The sequence below is a fragment of a genome, unplaced genomic scaffold (assembly GCF_019419815.1).
Source record: "Pyrus x bretschneideri cultivar Hongxiangsu unplaced genomic scaffold, Pyrus_bretschneideri_v1 Contig274, whole genome shotgun sequence".
NCBI classification, from domain to species: domain Eukaryota; kingdom Viridiplantae; phylum Streptophyta; class Magnoliopsida; order Rosales; family Rosaceae; genus Pyrus; species Pyrus x bretschneideri.
The window spans coordinates 92764-111559 of NW_025999584.1; the positions used below are offsets into that span (position 1 = coordinate 92764).

Below are 18796 nucleotides of genomic sequence, written 5' to 3' on the forward strand. Positions count from 1 at the left end.
ACACATCCTTCTTTATTTCTAAACAACGAGTTGAATAAATCAATAAAAACAATCAACATGATTAAACATAGGTGTATAACGGGAAAAAAAAGTATGTGTTTATCATTTTCCTTTCTTAAAAGCCACGTTCTCAACTTATGCTTAATTTGAGCATGTAGTTGAAACAACAGATTTGCGTAAAATGATGTTTTGTACAAAACTAGCAAGGGTACCCCCACGTTGTTGTGGGGTTTGAAAACATTATTGAATACGTAGAAGTCTGGAAAAATATATGTGCCACAGAGTGGTATTTATATACATATATTACATCCATGTGTTAAGGAAGTGCTATTTACATTCATATATTACATGAAAAAAATTGGGAAGGTTGGTACGCCATCCTTAAGGACCCTTTTTCAAAAGCTATGGCTCTATCCCAGAGATTTTTTTTATGCTTGCAACTATACAAAGTTAAAACGATCCAGTTTTGTTTCACTAAAGACACCAAAATCCATAACTCCGTTAATGATGTCTCCTTCATTTTGTACGACAACGTTGAACTGAAAATCAAAAGAAGAAGGAATTAAAAACAGAATTTGATCACTTATGAATTGAATCACACTAAATTGCAATAGAATTGAATTGAATGAAAATCTAAAGATGAAGGAAAATTTGTTATAATTTCAGTAAGCAAACTTTCACTATGCCAGATTTCATTTGTAGGCACCAAAACAAATTCATAAAACTAAGTAGGGTTTCTCATATTCTCTATTAGATTTTCACTATGCCAGATTTCTAAATTTTACTTTAGGCAGGATTGATATGCACATCTCTACCAGTATATAGTTCCCCTAAATTGATTTTTACTCAACATTTCACAGTATTAATGTAAATATGAGAAAACATAACCATCCTTAATCACAAACAGAGCATAACTCCAATGTCATGTATGTCACAATGCAGAATTCGCCCAACTGAATGTGTTTCTAGCTGATTATGTATCAAACTAAATAAGACTACGAAATATATGAAGATAAAATACACACCTGGGATACGAGTCTAACAAAATCCCAGCATAAGGAGGCACATGGAAGTACTCAACGACCGTTGTAACTGCCTAGCTGCTGAAACTCTTTCGGACCAAAGGACCCTGTAGACTACTCATTAGCAAAGACATCATGGTGTTTGTCCAGGATAATTCACACCAATAAAATTACAAAATCATGATAAATTTCACTCTAAAACTTGATCTGCTTTCGGTGTAATAGAATCCAAGATTGTAAGTGTTATTGCTAAAAAAAAGAAAGCAAAATTCCACATCAAGCAGCAGGTATATAAATGCTCTTCTATGTAGATTCACCTATTAGCTCTGTACTAACTCACACACACCATGCATATATAATGAATCACTTTCTTTTTAGCAAACAAAAGAATATCACACGTTACGTGTAATAACAGGTCCAACACCAACTAATATTTAGCAGAAATGTAAAGGTTGTTCATGTAAATTAAAGAGTTATGATCAAGCCCTCCTCTTTAATTTCATGATTTATTTTTTTCCACGACAATGAGATGCTCTCGTAGAAATTAGGGTCCACAAATTAGTTTAATAGTAAAAAAGAACAAACCAACTCACATTAATAACAGTAAACTTTCAAAAGTGCTTTGTGTGTAAAATATGTACACCAAGTGAACATCGAAGCAGCTATCCATATATATATAAATGAAGGTAGAGATATTGGGACCTTATTCTACCAATCAACCGAGCAGACCCTCTGGAGAAGACCGGGTTCATAAGGACGATCTTTACAAAGATGCCACTGAACCGGTGAAGACTAACAAACTAAAAGGTTGTTGACATCAATGTAGCCATATATGAGAGGGTTTTAGGTTAACATTTAGCTGTGTTAACTTTTGATTGAAAAGCCAGTTGCTTGATATAATTTCTGTATGTGAGTTGTTTGCTTTTATGCTTTGATTGAATCAACTAAATTAGATAGTGCTGCATTTCTAGAGGACCTCTCAAGCTTCCGCATCACAACCAAATTACACATATTCGATGCAGATGGCAATACACTTGTTTGTAACAAAGAGGAAAAACTGAAGGAGGGTTGATCTATTTTATTTAACTTTTTGGAATTGGGGAGTAGTGGTTTCTAATGCTAACCATGTAAGAAAATATGATCGGACAGAGTTGAATTCAAATTGAAAAAAGGAAAATCAGTCAGGAAATTGAATTTGTAAGGAGCTCAAAGACATTTCGATTTGGTCATTTACACACAGCAATGGTAAAAATTACAGAAAACTATACCATCTCGCTTGGTTCATCTCCTGCAAGTGCTGAAATAGCACTTGGTTCGTGAGTTGGCAGTGCACAATCAGAGTCAGGAACTGTTGGAAAGCGTGGAATGATTTTCGTCCCTTTCCCTGCTGCAGACAAACATCAAAACCCACAACCAAGTTCACCAAAAATGCACAGAAAAAATACTACCAAACTCACAAATTTAATCCAAGTATTCTACAAAATCTAGAAGAAAAAAAAACCCGTAAGTTTAATGAAGAACCCTCCAAAGGTCAGAAATTTAAACGAATTTTTTTTACAAAATCATGAAAAATTTACTAAAATTCAATTATATTAAATCACAAATTTGAATAAGATCTTCACATGCAATGGGCCTAGAAGGATCCTCGGGTGATGATGAGTCATTTGAGACCAATATCGAGGCCAGACATCACCGGAATCGTCGGCGATTCCGATTACAGAAATCAGCTGAGACCAACTTCGTGTTCTTGGTTGCAGCAGCACGCTTGATTTAGGTTAGAGAAGTCATTGGCAATGGTAGAGGTTTGTGAAATTGCGAGAAGACGGTGGTTCGTGAAATGGCAAGTATACCCCCGTGTGTAGGACAAAATCATAACCTTATAGCAGGCCACTCCTCTTAGAGCAACTTTCATCCGTAAAGACTTTACGCTAGCACCCAGCCCATTTATCCATTCAATGAACAGTAATAAACCATAATGAACAGTAATAGGTCAACGCATCTCCACCCCTAAAAAAATGTGTTGGCACCCAATCTAAAAATACGCTGGCACAAACGATCTCCATCCTTACAAAATGTGCTGGCATTCAGTCCATTTAAAATATTAAATAATTTTTTTTATAAAATAATAAATTTAAAAAATAGTTTTAATTTTGGATAGGATTTTTAACCAATCTCGTCACGCCACGTGTCATTATCCGAACGTACTATGTTGTGAATAGATTTCCACTAAGATTTTCAACTAATCCCGACAAGCCGCGTGTCACTTCCTGTTTAAATGTAGAAAGTGTAGAAAGTGTAGAAAATATTGAAAAGTGGTGTAAGGTGGAAGATGAGGGTTAGGTATTTATAGGAAAAAAATTAATTTTTTAAAATTTTTCTGTATTTAAAAAAAAAAAAAATCATAATTTTTAATTAATTTTTAATAAATTTTAATGTTGTTAATTAATCTGGACCGTTGGATTTGAAAAATATTCAAATCCAACAGCCAACGAGCTGCCACGCGGCCAACGGTCAAAATTCTGACCGTTGGACATTTTTTTTTTTTGTTTTATTTTTTTTTTTTGGTGAAAAAAACATGGACTATTGATCTATGATCGGACGGTCCATTTTAAAAGTCAAATTTAAATTCTTTTTTACTGTTGGAAATCCAACGGCCCACAAAAACTAGCCGTTGGAAATCCAACAACTTTGAGGAGGGCCACGTAGCCCTCATCTGGGTAAACACAAGTGGGCTGGCAAGCAGGCCCCGCCACCTGCACCCTTGTCTCCTACTCGCGCCCAGTCGCGAGTGTTATGCACGCGCCAGCCAAATAGGCCGGCTTTTGGGTTTGTTCGAAATGGGCTAGTCTGTTGCCTGGCTTGGACTACGTGCCAGGCTGTTTTGCAGGCTGGAGCACTTGGACAGGGTGCTGGGCTATTCCACCTCCCGATGGAACTGCTCTTATAAATACCTTAATCTTCACCAAATTTTGGTAAGTTTTTTTCTACGCATACAAGTTCTAAACACTTACTCCTTTTAAAAAAACTAACTTAGGCATCGAAGATTTATTAGCCAAACCCCCCAACCTCGTGAGGCATGAGCTTTGGTCTGTGATCAAAAGTGTTGATTGTTTTGTCAGTATAAATTCATCAAGACTGAAGACGGCAGATTTTTGCTACCCCAAATTGTTGGTTTCATTGAGAGCTTGATTCAAATACTTGAAGAAAGCTCTCGCATTTTTTTGGGAATTTTTTGCTACGTTGAATTTCTTGTACGCTCCTAATCGTTGAAATTTTTCCCACTTGGACACTTGTCCCGCCACCTCATTCTCACAACATTATTGGATCTAAATGGGTGTATTGAGTTAAATACAAGGCAGATAGCAGTTTGGATCGATATAAAGCACGACTTGTTGCTAAAGGGTTTCTTCAACAACATGGTATTGACTACCATGAAACATTCAGTCCAGTCGCTAAATCAACAACTATTAGACTCGTTTTATCTCTAGCTATCCAATTCAATTGGCAGATTACTCGATTGGATGTCTCCAATGCCTTCCTTCATGGCACACTTCATAGATCCTCCCAGACCTCATTTTGTGTGCAAGCTTCACAAGTCTATATATGGTTTCAAACAACCCCGCAAGCTTGGTATGAGGAGCTCTATCGTAGTCTTGTAGCTCTCAGATTCCGTTCCTCTATAGCAGATCCTTCACTCTTTATCAAGGTTGATCACTCACTCACTTTTATACTTGTTTATGCTGATGATATTCTGATTATAGGTAACTCTTCTTCTCATTGTGAATTTTTTATCAACAAGCTCAGTACTCAGTTTGCTATGAAGAATCTTGGTCCATTGCACTTTTTTCTTGGTATTCAAGCTCATCGGCAGACACGCTCTTCTTGGTTCAAACCAAGTATGTCGAGGATCTCCTAACAAAAGCCAACATGCTAGATTCCAAACCATGTGCATCGCCTTCATGTGCTTCTAAACTTGCTCCTTACAATGGTGAATTGCTTCAAGACCCTACCATGTTCATATCATTGGTTGGTGTTTTGCAACTCCTTACATGGACAAGGCCTGACATCACCTTTTCCGTCAATCAAGTTCAACATCTTCAGATCCAGAACAGCTTCAAGATGAGAATTGAATTGATCACCAACAGATTGCATATAATGAGATGCAAATTGTAAGGAATGTGGATGTACAAATCACATGAGATTTGACTTTCTTGATAAGTGCATAGTAACAGAAATTCTAAAAAAATTATAATACACAAACAGAAAAATCTAAATGAAAAAACGAAGGAGATGGGAAAAGGAGGATGCATCATTATTTTAACTGAAGAACACAATTCATAGAACAATAATTAGTAGATAAAACGAAAGCAGCAATGTAAAACTCATGGGCTACCTGAATTCTGAAGCTGAGGATGATAGCTTAATAGCACCAAGTTCCATCTTCAGTCAGAGTGGAAACTGAATTCGGGACTCTTCTGGGTTCCTATTAACAAACATAACATGGTGGACTAAAACTTTTAGATGGCTGTGGTATCTCACTTAACAAACATGACATATAATGTAAACTAATGAATCTGATTCTCTCTGGAGGGGTATATGTATCTCTTAGAACATCAAAAGGTGACAAAATGGAAAGGTACAAAGCCATTAAACAATTGTCTAAAAATAAGCTAACTTATAAAGATGTCATAGTTTGAATTCAGTCAGTATACATCATTTTCAACACAAAATAATAATATTTCTCCAGTCCTGGCTGCTTCAATTATTTTGTTAACCACAGCTTCAACCTAAGTAGTGATGAGAGCAGGATTCAATCTGTGATTTTCAACCCTTCTTCCCTGAGCATCAATACTTCAAAAAGAATGCATTAAGAACTAAAATTATAACTCAGACTCTTCATACCCGGTCTTTGCTCACTACAATCTCTATTTTAATCTTAGCGACGAAGTTGTCTTCACAAAATGCAGAGCCTAACAAAGTAATAAAAAAAGGAAGAAATTATGAAATGATAATATAAGAAAAGAGTAGGATGATAAATAAATAACAGTAGATATGATAGGTAGGCAGTGTTTCAAAACATCTATAGATTTAATTAAAATGAAGAGGAAATATCCATGCCAAAGCAAGAACATATCCGAAAAACAATCTCACCCAAGTGAGATTGACGGTGAAGATCTAGATTGCGTGAAGGCCAGAAGATCAGAGGTCTAAAGTCCTTGCAGTGAAAGAAGTTATCTTCTTCTTCAAAGCTGCATATGAAAGAAGCAGTTGTGCATTAAATTTTTATGGCCTCCAAGAAATTTAGAATTTGAAAAACTGATTAAATTAAAAAATTGTAGCTTTAAAAACACCATAATTGGTTTCACGTATTTAGCTTCAGAAAATGAAGGTTGAATTAAAAGAAATTAAAATGAGAAAGTTCTACCAGCATCATTTTCTTAAGCTAATCAAGTCCAAGAAAACTGCACATATATTTTTCTTAAAAAAAAAAAAAAAAAACAAAAAACAAAAAATCATGCAAATAATACACCTCCTCTCACCATCAACCAAATTAATCATGCAAAAGATGCGTCAAGTTCAACTAATAAATAATATTGAATTTAAGAGAGAGAAATATCATTGAGATTAAGAGAGAGAAAGAGAGGAGAGAGAGGGGCAACAAATGGGTCTGCTGAATTTGAAGAAATCTGAACTCAAAGTCTCCAACTTGAATAGCTTATCTCTAAATTTCTTCAGAAAAAATTAATTAATTCATTAATAAAAAATTAACCCTAAGTTCAAAAGGTTGAAGCAAATTTGAGTTCATGACTGACCCCAAAAACCAAACCCAAAGCAAATATGTCGGAAAACTCACCTGGAAACCCAAGCTTTTATGGGTTTAAAATCTCCTCAAATCAGAACGGGAGCCAAGCTTTTCTGGGTATAAAATTTTTACGAAACGGGATTCATGCAAAGAAAATTCGATCACGAATTGAAAAAAAGTGAGAAAAATATAGAGACCTTCTTACGGAGGCCAGGAGTTCGCGGCTTAAGTGAGAGAGCTTGAGAAATCTGTTCTGGAAGCAAATGGAAGAGCCCCATTTTTCATCCTTCTCTCCTTCCACGATGAGCAACACTTTCACAAGGAAGAAAGGCTTCTGCGAGATAGAGATCGAAAAGGATGGGTACCAATGAGGGAAAAGAATGGGAAGGGCCGGAAGGCTGAACAGCACAAACAAAAGAGGACACACACGTAATTTTACTGTGCAACAAAGAAAGAAAGCTGAAAATAGAGGGGCAGAATCGCTATTTCACTGCTAATAAGTAGCCCCTCTCACATGATGAACATTAACTTTTTGCTGGCCTTTAGTATGTATAAATAAAACAGGATTCTCTACCCTTCTAATCTCTCTACCCTTCAATCTTATTCTATTTGAACGATCACGGTTAAATCACGTCAACATCTTATATTGATTTTTTTTTATAGAGATAATAAGACAAAAAATAATATGTGAGAGGAATGGATGGAAGAGGATGGAAATAGATCTCCTATATAAATATCTAGATTTTTAGTTGTAGATTATTTATATGGATCTTTAACTACAATATCAAATTTCTTATTTTTTTTCATGTTTTTACTTTTGACATTGTGATACTTATTTTAGAATATGGAATTATATATAATATTTGTTAATTTCATGACTGTCTTAATCCCTCACCCTCACCGTCTCTAGATTTTAATTTTGGTAAGAACCATGAAAATGACTGAAAAACATGATGTTCTTTTCGAAATATACATTAGCATCCCCCTCTCACCCAAATGCCAAAATTAGGTGGCTTGACTTGAGATGTTTTCAGATATTATAATTGAATCAACAATTAGGCTACACTCCTTCATTCACAGCAAAAAACCTCGCACCAAACAAACAGTCACAATTGATTCTGACAAAATTGCTACAGAATTCCACAATCTGGTTGTCCCTAAGATCAAACTTGCCGACAAAGTTCCAATTGAAGCCATCAGGACAAAAACTTAGCCCAAAAAAAAAAAAACAAAGATAGGTAAATTACAATTTGTTTTTTTTGCACGCATGCTTGAATAGCGTCCATAATAGTTGCCTTTGTTACATTATGATTTATGTTTTTTGCTATAGTGTCGAAGATGTCCGGTCTCAGAAAAAGTGAACATCCACGCTCTCCATGATCGAATGTTGCACACCATGCTGCATATTTTTTTTGTTTGAACATCTATGCTTAACGACTTACTTGCTCAAACACCGCTTTTTCTGTGTTTTGCTAACTGCTAAACGAGGTATGTAGGTTGCAGGGCATATATTTTGCTGTCTTAACTACAGGGGCAAAATATGTGTAAATTGCAACTTGCTTCTATTTCTTCAGTTTTGTATAGAAACAAACCTTCTGCTTATTTTTGCCTTTGAACAGTTGTGGCTACAAAATTAGCTACTTGAACAAGTCCTCAACATTTTCTGTTTTTAATTTCCTGTTGAAATGGTCGCCTATACTGCAGGACACATATTATATGTGTCAACTACATGTCTACTTTTTCGGAAACCATCTCTTTCTAATCAAAGACGTTCAGTTTCTTCCCACTCATTATACAATGTGTTTATATGACAGCTCACTTGAATATATATAAAAGCAAAACTACTTATCTTATCGACCTTATTTACTCATGTATCCCTCTGTTTATTCATAATTGTGTTGAGTTTAAACTTGAATGTGTTTTATTCATCCGATTACGCCTGAAACAGCTAATTCTTACAGCAATGCGCGAGTGTATTTTCTAGTTTATTCCTACAATACAGGTCTAACATGGGGTCCTTCGCAGAAGCCTACCAAATCTCTCCACACCAAGGAACCTAATCACAATGGATCGAAGCCCTCCATTTCCTTCCAATCCAATTACTGCAAGTACCTTGGTGTCCCATTAATTCACTCCAAAATTACCAAGAGTACTTACTGGGGAATTGTTGAGGCCTCATAACCAACATGTTCAGCTGTCTATCCAAAATTTTCTTCTGCTAGGCCATAGCTAAAAACCTACGTTCTTGCTGTAGATATGGTAGTGCCTTTGCCTTTACTTGCTCTTTCAAAATCATACCAAACTTATCCACTTAGAACTTATGGGGAGGACACTTGTTTGGGCTTTGTTCAGGACATACAAAGAGGGCGTTGTGACAACTGGTGCATGGAAGAACGACTATATATGATGTTATTGATATACTAGAGACATACAATAAGAATCTTAATTGCTTTGATATAGGTGGTAAGCGTTTGACGATAGCAGCTGTAGATATTGCTGCCATTATTGGATAAACAGAAGGAGGCAAAGCAATTGACCATGGAACCCCATTGTCAGGACCTAGGACGAAATTCATGAAAAGAAATTTTGGCAACCTTGAAAGGTTAACCAAGACTGTTGTGGAGAGCATGATGATTGAAGCTTGCAAAGGCATCTCCAAATATGATCCCAAAGACTTTGTTCGTCTCGTGTGTATTTACTTTTGTGTAACTCTCCTATTCTGCAACACAAACACCATAATATCTTGGAAACTTGTGACCTACTATGAAGATATAAATAAAATGAAGGAATATGCGTGGTCCAATGCAATTGCAGATTTTTTAGATAAATCTCTTGCAAAGAAGAGCAACCATGCAACCGGTTGTGTTGCAACTCTACTTGTAAGTTCTTTGTGTCAACATTTCTATGTTTCAATTACTTTGATTGGTTGATTTATTTATATTTTGTTTATGCAAATATTGGTTGTGTGAGAAGACCCACATTAGCCCAATTCATGGAAGGGAAAACATGGCCCAAGGTTCGTTTGATGGAATTTGACATCACTACATTCTTGGATAAGGTTGACCCATGAACAATGGAGGTACAATAGCTAAAAACTTGTTTTTAATTTGTCAAATCATTAGGTCATATGTCAACAGTATTAATTTACAAATAAGCAATAGTTCATATACTATTTTTAACTTGTATTGCAACCATATGAAGAAGCAAGTGAAGAAGTAAATATAGTACCAGAAACACCGAAATATGTAACAACACATTGACTTCATACCTCAAATGAATTGGTACTCAATATTGGACCTCTCACAAAAAAATGACATTTGATGTCACATCATGGATGGACCAAAAGACGAAAAAAATAGTATCATCAGCGAATGGATTGCAATGGGAATGAAAGAGTCATTGTTGAAGTCATACCATATTATACATCTAAAAACAAAGCACGTGGTAGTATGAGAAGTTCTATATCAGGCAAGATCGGTCCACGTGATTTCCCAATTAGACATTAGTACCATCCCAAAGTTTTGAAAACAATGTAAATGAAGAAGACTAACAATTGTTAATGGTCAGCAACATGGAAAATTTGCAAAAGGCGAACGAAAAATTGAGAATGGAGTTGTCCAAGTTGAATATCAGGTGTGAAGTTATTGAAGTAATTGCTGATTTTGTTGAATGAATCAGTCAACATTGCTAAAAGTGCCTTGAAAAAGGTACGGTTTGAAAAAAAAAAAATGTACTTGAGGTTGAGAACCACGCTTTGAGAAAGGAAATTGCGAGACTACGTAATGGTGATGCTGAAATTGGGGTGCCACCACAAATCCATGGTAAGAGGACTAAAAAATAACATGAAAGAATGGGGTATTAGAAGATTATGAATGTGAATCTTTGGTCAAAAGGACACCAACAAACCACTCAAAAGAGAAGTGTGATGGGTCTTCACCTTTGAAAAAAAAAATGTTGGTCTCATTATGGAAGTGGGACGTGTTGGTGATGAACAACGCAATTTAAAGGAAGAATGAACTTGTTGATGACTACAAAAACAAACCAGATGGTACGAACCATAATGAAAATATTCAAACCATGGTTGAGGACCGCAAAAGAAAAACACTAATGGCTACATTGAACCCCTCACTTGACATATTGAATACTACTGTTGGGAAATGCCTAGAGGAAAAGACATGGAGAAACTTGAAAAATATATAGAAAAGAAACGTGAACATCGTCATCAGCAGAGAAGGAGGAAAAAACTTCATTTCCCCAGAGATGGGGAAGTTTATTGTAACCGAAAGAGGAGAGACATGAAATTTGAATATGTTATTCATATGTAGTATATGAGAACCATAGAGACTTTGATGGTCTTGTGTTATAAAGAAATGAGTCAAAGCCTTCATGTCCCCCGTTTTTGAGTTAGAGACGACTACGCGCAAAGTATCACCAAGGAAAACCAAGTCTTAAGGAATGCTTTATTCTTCTTCCAACAACTCATCGATGCTGTGCTGATGAAATGCTTCCCTAGGTGCTAAGTCTTTCCTTGGGCGCTGACGGAGTGTTTCCTTGGGTGCTGACGAGTGTTGCCCTAGACGCTGACGAGTGTTTTCCATTGGCGTTGATGCAGTGTTTTCCTCGACACTAACGAGTATTTCCCTAGGTGCTTATGAGTGTTTCTTGCGCTGATTCTGGGGGCTTTGAGGAGTATTTGTTAAACTAACAAACACTGGAAACAACTGAGTAATCACAATAAGTTATGATTTCCATGAATGATGTATGGTGTGGAAACTAAAAGCTCACTAGTTTGCCATGAGATAGAGAGGTTGTTTTTGGCTATATGGTATCAAAGTAGCTAATCTAGGGTTTCTAATGGTTTGGTGGTTTTGCAAGAGTTAAGGAATATTATTGGAAGGATGAGGATGAAAGAAAGACTTCTCTATAAAGAATTAGTGTTTCCTACTGATGCGGGAATTAAACGCACACAAATTAAACCCTCTTTTTGTCAAATTGTAGTAAGTATGTAAGTAGGGATCGTTCTGGACCGGGGATTAGGAGGGATTGTTAATCACTTGGATTTGACTCAAAAACGTAAAAACACAATATAAAACACTATACTAGACTCAAAGAATGCAAAACTAAACTTTAAAACACTAAGACAAACCAAAAGACTCAAAACAAGTTCAAAAGACTCAAAACTGACTAAAAACACTAACTAGGCAGTTTCTGACCTTAAACCCAATTTGGATGAATTTAAGATTATGGCTTGATTCAAAACACTTTAAAACATAAACTAAACAGATTCTAAACACTAAAGAACAAGAAAGTAAAGGGGGGTTTTGATTTGACGAAAATTGAAATAACGAAACAAGTTAATAAACTAGGCAGAATGTAAATATGAATTTGTGATAGAATTGAATGGATGGATGCTAGCCAAGGGGTTCATCTCCACACATGTTATACTTGTATATAAAAAGATTTCCAATTGCTTTTCAATAAACCATGAATTCTCAATGCTCCAAGTTAATTAGATCCGCTTAAATTAACTTTCAGATTTCCCTAGATTCATTGGATTGAATGGAAAACGCATTACAACCAAATTATTCCTAATCAAAGTCCCTAACTATGGAATACGCATGATAGAGACATTCAACAAAGATCATTAAGTTCAACGGAAATCATAAACATCGACTGGGCATTCATAACTATGGAATACGCATGAAACTTATGCCAAGAATTCGTTTAACGCGATTGTTTATAAGCAACCTCCACTGCTTGTGAATATAAGTTCGTAACTATTAGGTGAAACTCACTTATATTCTAGCGTCATATTCATGCATGAAAATTAAGCATGCACTCTCAATAAACATACATAAATAAGTTATCAATCAAACAGTTAAACAAATTGAATCCACAACTTATGAAACGCAATTAGAAGTAATCAAATCATAATGCAAGCATAAACATATATTTCGAATCCCCCCCTAGCCAATGGGGGTTTAGTTCCTCATACGTACAAAACAAAGAGAATTGAAATTAAACATTGAATTCAAAGGAAAAGAAACACCTAAACATTCCAACAACTCAAACTTGAATTGTATGAACGTTTAGGCCCGCTTCTCTTCCTCTTTGTTGTAGCACAAGGTCTAAGGTGAGTTTTGGGGATTATGGATGATGTAGAATGATAGGTTTTGTGGAATGGTGAAGGAAGTGATGGTGTTTGGATTGGTAGGGAATGGATGGATTTGCACGGCAAAGGGGGGTTTTTGGTGAATTTCTGAATATGGAAGAGTGAATGAATGTTGTGTGAAGTGTGTATGGTTTTTATAGGGAGATGAATGGATGGGAGAGGGAATATGACAGCTAGGAGAGAATGTGACTGCCATCATTTGGTGTGAATGGATGTGCTGCAATTGAGTGGATGTGTTGCTGCCAGGATGGGGGAAAATATGGAAAATGGAAGTGTGATGCACGGCAAAGCTGGAAGTGTTTGTGTTTGGGGAGAGAATGGGAATGCATGTGAGAGAATGTGAGAATGATTATGGGTGCATGTGCATGTGCTTTGACAGCTAGGTTGAATTAATTAAAGGGAGTGCATGTGGCTTGGCTGGAATGAATGGAATGCAATCTGAAATGGGATGGGAGTGCACGACAAAGGGTGAATGGGTGATGTGTGATTGAATGTGCATGGCTGGAATGAATGTGTTTGCATGTGAATTAAAGCTAGGGTGAATGATGATGAATGCATGTGGAATTTCAAAGAAGAAAGCTAGAAATGTGGATGGGAGTGCACGGCATGGGTAGGAATGATGGCAGGTTGTGTATGTGATGAATGTGAACTCTTTGTTCTTCATTTTCATTTCTTCAACCCTTTATTTATTCCTAGCCTCCTTTGGTCTTCAATTTCGTCCATCTACTTGGCTTTAAGCATATGCAATCCATTCCAATATCTAATTTGCTCCAAAAGGCATCCTTTTGCATACTTTGCCCTTAGAACCTAAAAACACACAAAAGAAGCATAAAGGACTAAAATAACTAAAGAAAGAAACATAACGTAAATGTATGAGAACAAGCCATTTAAGTCGCATGAATATGCTCCTATCAAATTCCCCCACACTTAGCTTTTGCTAGTCCTCGAGCAAAACAAAACAAAAGAAACCAAAAACAAAACAAAACGAACAAAACACAACCTACACCTTCCAACAATCGTCTCAGGGATTTCCAATGCACATGACAAGTTAAAAATCATTATTCCCACAGATTTTAGCCATCTTTACACTTAAGTACATTCTTACTCATAGTCACCACATACTAGTTCACAATTAAGCATTTAAAACCATGATTTGAATGTAGTAACATGCCTTAGAGAATTTGCTCAATTCCTTACAAGATATGCACTCAATTTTCACTCAGATTTTCTAACTACACACCCTAATCTAGTTACATGTGAGAAGATTGATGTAAACATAAAAACGAACACTCACATATATGTATCACAAAGGAAGCAATTTCTGGAGTTAATAAGCATGTTTAGATATGATCTCATGAATGGAATGCTACTACTTAGATGCGAGAACCAGTGACACCATATGCTCATACCAAGTTCAAACTCCACAAATTGAAACACATAACACTCAAGATTGAAGTCACGGGTTGTAATGGGGTAAGGGTGTGTGGATAACAAAGAAGGGATATGGAAAACAAAGGTTCTTAAAGAAATAGTGAGCAAAGCACTTGAATCATCTTAGAATTCACTTTTGAATGAAAACTCAACTTTTTGAACAAAAAGGGAGAACAAACTCTTTTTTCTTTCTTTCTTTCTTTTCTTTTCTGTTTTTCTTTTTCATATGTTTTTCACAATTTTTTCTTTTCTTTTGACTCTCAAAACATACATAAACACTTAAGAACAAAACATTCTCTCCCCCACACTCATTTTCTTTCATAATGTACTCAAAAGGAATTCATTTAAGTCATGCTCACTATCTTCTAAGAACAAGGGTGTGGACTGTCCTACACTAGGCTAGGTGAGGATAATGTGGGTAAACAAAGAATAAAGGCTAAACAAGGCTCAACGGGGTTAAAACTTACAACAAATAAGAAATATGGGAAGTAAGGCTATTTGGCTATGGTGGCAACTACACAACTTCATCTTGATATATGTTATGCAATTCAATGTCATGCTTTGAGTGAAACGGATATAAGTTCTAGCATTTAGTTCTATCATGATACAATTGCATTCTAAGTAGCAACCAAGCAAGGAATAATGAGATCATGCAACAACTTTAGAAAACAAAGAATCACAAAATATAACTCTCTAAAGAAGGTAATGGCTCGAGTCTCACAGGGTTGTAGCGTTTGTTTGAGTTCCTTCCTTCAAGCATGTTACAAAAACGAATTTTTCTTTTATGATTGCATGTGAAGTCATACATTATAACCATAACCAAGCATATACCAAGAGTAAATCAAACTTTTCTCTATGTTTATAACTCTTTTTAACAGTCATGCAATTACAAACCAAATCCTTATCATTGTGTTGGAAGGTACCCTAAGACATAAACACACAAAAACGACTCAAAACACTCTTTTTTGGTATTTTTCAAACTTTTTCAAATTTTTATGTGATTTTCGGAGTTATAAAAACAAAACATACTAAAACACTCTAAAACAACTTAAAAACACCTTAAAACAGTAAGGAACAACATTTGAAGTTATGGGTGATAAAATCCCACGAATTTGCATCAAATATATACTTAGTTACCCCCCCACACTTAAATCAAACATTGTCCTCAATGTTTTAAACATAGATTCACACAAAACATAAGTAAACACACAAACAGCACTTAAACATACTAAACATGGCAGAATGTAACTAACAAAGAGAAGAGTTTAGGGACGCAAATCTGGTTATGGAGTGTAAATTCCATCTTCTCCTTGGTGATTGCATTGAGGCTTTGATCTTGGTGATTCCATAGGCTGACTCTTGAACTGGGCTGGAGGATTCTTTTGGTCTCCCCTGAAGGTCTGAGCTTACTCCTCTTATCTGTTTCTTTGTTCAATCTTTCCAATTCGTATTGAAGAGGGTTAGAGGATAACTCAGCATATGCAGTTGTTGCGCTTGTCTCCACATGCTTCAATGTATCATTTTCACTTGCCTTACTTGCTCCCCTTGCAGAAGTGGTCCCTTCTCTGGAAGTGTATCAACCGTTGAAGATGACTACTCGAGAGCAACGCTAGGTAAGCAACCAGGGAATAGATTCCAGGTAGTCGGTTCCAGATCGGAAGACTGACTCCAAGTGCCGGCTGATTGTTTCTTTCACTTTGCCATGCGAGTAAGAACAAGGACAAAGGAAAAGACAGGGAAAGAGCATGATATGAGATACCTTTGCTTTCGACCTTGATGATATGAGATACTTTTGCTTTTGAAGAAGTTCCTCCTGCCTTATCTGTTCTCCAGGCATTTGGTATCTTCTTTTGGGGGTACATCAATGGTTGAATAGGTGTTCTCAAGGGAAGAAGAAAACTGAGCATGTAGAGATACCTTTGCTTTCGCCCTTAGAGGTGAGGAAGAGTTGGGCATTTTCTTCAGGTCTGCCTTGCCATAAAAGATGAAGGTCGACATATATAGGGATTTCCCAATAGCAAGTGGTGGTACTGTTCTTTTACCTTTGTCGACAAAAGTTTTGATCCAGCAAATCCGGCTTTTTGAAATTCAAATAGTGATGACTCTTGGATCTTTGAATAAGCGGCCCTTCGATTTCTGAACAAGCGCCTCTTCGATTTCTGAACAAGCGCCTCGGATGCGGCTCTGTCAGAGATCTTTTGACAAAGTTGAACGTGTTTTCTGAAAAGCAGAGAAAGCGTCGCCGAACTTTACGCTTGTCGGCAAAAGTGTGTAGTTGCGATGATGACCTCCACGTGTTTTCAACTTTGTCAGAGATCTTTTGACAAAGTCGAACGCGTTTTCTGAAAAGCCGAGAGAGCGTCGCCGAAATTTACGCAGGAAATTCTGGCTTTTTGAATCGGTGGTCATGTCGCCTTGGCTTTTTATAGAGGTATCGATCACCTCCAATATGCACACTTTGAAGATTGCCCATTCTTGAAAATCGTCTCCGGCCCTTTTAGATTTTACTCCATCCAACCCTTCTCTTTGAACACCTTTGAAAAATGGCTAACCCATCTAACCTTTGCTTAGATTTGAGTCTCAGCAGCGATCCGGTTGCGCCCCGTCAAGGTAATGTATGGCGCCCTTCTTTTTTATCTTCTAATGGCCCTCTTACAGGTGAAGACTCTATGATGACGGATGCAACAACAGCTACGATAGTAGCTAGGAACCTCCTCACTCCTAAAGATAGTAGGCTGCTTTCAGGACGGTCCGATGAGTTGGCCGTTCAAGAGTCCCTCGCTCTCAGTGTTCAGTGTGCAGGCTCTGTGTCCAACATGGGCCAACGCCTACTTGCTCGCTCCCATCAGGTTGAATCGTTGATGGCAGAGGTGGAAAGTCTCAAGCAAGAGATCAAACAGCTTAAGCACGAGAATAGAAGTTTGCACGTGCTTGCGAACAATTATTCGACGGGCATGAAGAGGAAGCTTGATGAGCTGCAAGAATCTGAAGGTCGAATTCAAAGTGACCGTCAAAGGCTTGCGGATTACCTCCAGAGGCACCTTTTTCCTGGGTCATCCAGCGTTCCACCAAGTATTGAGGCCTCGAATGATCTAGCTCCGATGCCTCCCGCTTCTAGAGTTGTGCCACGTAGTGGGGCTTCACGTAAACAACCTTTGTGAAGGCTCCATCATTCTGCCATGTTTTTTTTTTTTTTTTTTTTTTTTTTTTTTTTTTTTTTTTTTTGTAACTTCCCGGAGATCAATGGACAACTTTATTTTATTCAGTGTATTGGGTTGCCTCCCAAGTAGCGCTTTCTTTTACGTCTTGCAGCCGGACGAAACCTTCATTTCTCACTTAGAGCCCACGGCATGCAATGAGATCTCCTCCATAACATGCCCTTCAACACTTCCATAATACGGCTCACTGAATGGGAGGGGATAGTGATCCTCCCTGATGGTGATGTTTTGGTTCTGAACGTCCATGTATATGCTCCCACCACCTTGAGATTGATTGGGTACCTGCACCAAAGAAGGTAACAACCTATTAGTTGAAATGGGAATCAGAATTGGGATTGGAGACTTACTAGGATGTTGTGGCAATGCCCCAAGGACAACCACCCTCTCGCCAATTTTAGCACAAGGCACGGCCATATTGGATGTTTTTAGGGTAGTGGCATGCTCGTTGTGCTCCAATCCAATTCCTTCCTCGATGGTGATTCTAGATGCATCCTTCTTGATTTGTGCGGATCCTTTCGGCCTTATGTCCTTATGCACATCTATGACAAAACAAGAATGAACATCATTAGTATTCTTAATAGATTCAGAAACTTTAAAATTAATCATATCACCACCAAACTCCGTAGTTAAGGCTCCTTTGGCCACGTCAATCTTGGTGTGAGCTGTTTTCATGAACGGTCGTCCAAGTAAGAGTGGCGATGGTGGAGAGTAGGTTGAATCCTCCATGTCAAGCACATAGAAATCTGCAGGAAAAATCAAGTGGTCCACCTGCACCAGAACATCTTCCAAAACTCCTCTCGGGTATGCATTAGATCGATCAGCTAATTGAATAATGACACCATCATTTTTAAGCTCTCCTAGATTCATAGATGCATAAACAGAGTATGGCATGACATTAATTGATGCACCTAAATCTAGCATAGCATGTTCAAACCTTTTATTACCAATTACACAAGGGATGGTGAAACTACCTGGATCTTTGCATTTAGGTGGTAACTTTCTTTGCAATATTGCAGAGACATTCTCACTTACATGTACCACCTCTTTTTCCTGAATCCGTTTCCTTGTTGTGCAAATCTTTTTCAAAAACTTCGCATACTTCGGAATTTGCTTTATTGCATCAAGGAGCGAGATATTGACATGCACCTTC

At 37.1% G+C, this 18796-nt stretch overlaps 2 long non-coding RNA genes across 7 annotated transcripts; both read right to left on the minus strand.

Annotated features, from left to right (window-relative positions):
• Positions 1 to 207: 207 nt before the first annotated feature.
• LOC103932094 lies at positions 208 to 2885 on the minus strand. Its single transcript, XR_007259811.1, has 4 exons — positions 2645 to 2885; positions 2291 to 2409; positions 1026 to 1129; positions 208 to 539 (listed from the first exon to the last, which is right to left on the minus strand). It is a non-coding gene; the product is annotated as an uncharacterized LOC103932094 (long non-coding RNA).
• A 1509-nt stretch (positions 2886 to 4394) lies between these two features.
• Positions 4395 to 7210, minus strand: LOC103929507. Of its 6 annotated transcripts, none has more exons than XR_007259806.1 (6): positions 7023 to 7208; positions 6877 to 6938; positions 6174 to 6271; positions 5925 to 5992; positions 5416 to 5505; positions 4395 to 5082 (listed from the first exon to the last, which is right to left on the minus strand). It is a non-coding gene; the product is annotated as an uncharacterized LOC103929507 (long non-coding RNA). The 6 variants fall into 6 exon arrangements; XR_001951566.2 differs by having other exon boundaries at positions 4395 to 5134; positions 7023 to 7207; XR_007259805.1 differs by having other exon boundaries at positions 5416 to 5992; positions 7023 to 7210.
• Between the last annotated feature and the right edge of the window lie 11586 nt (positions 7211 to 18796).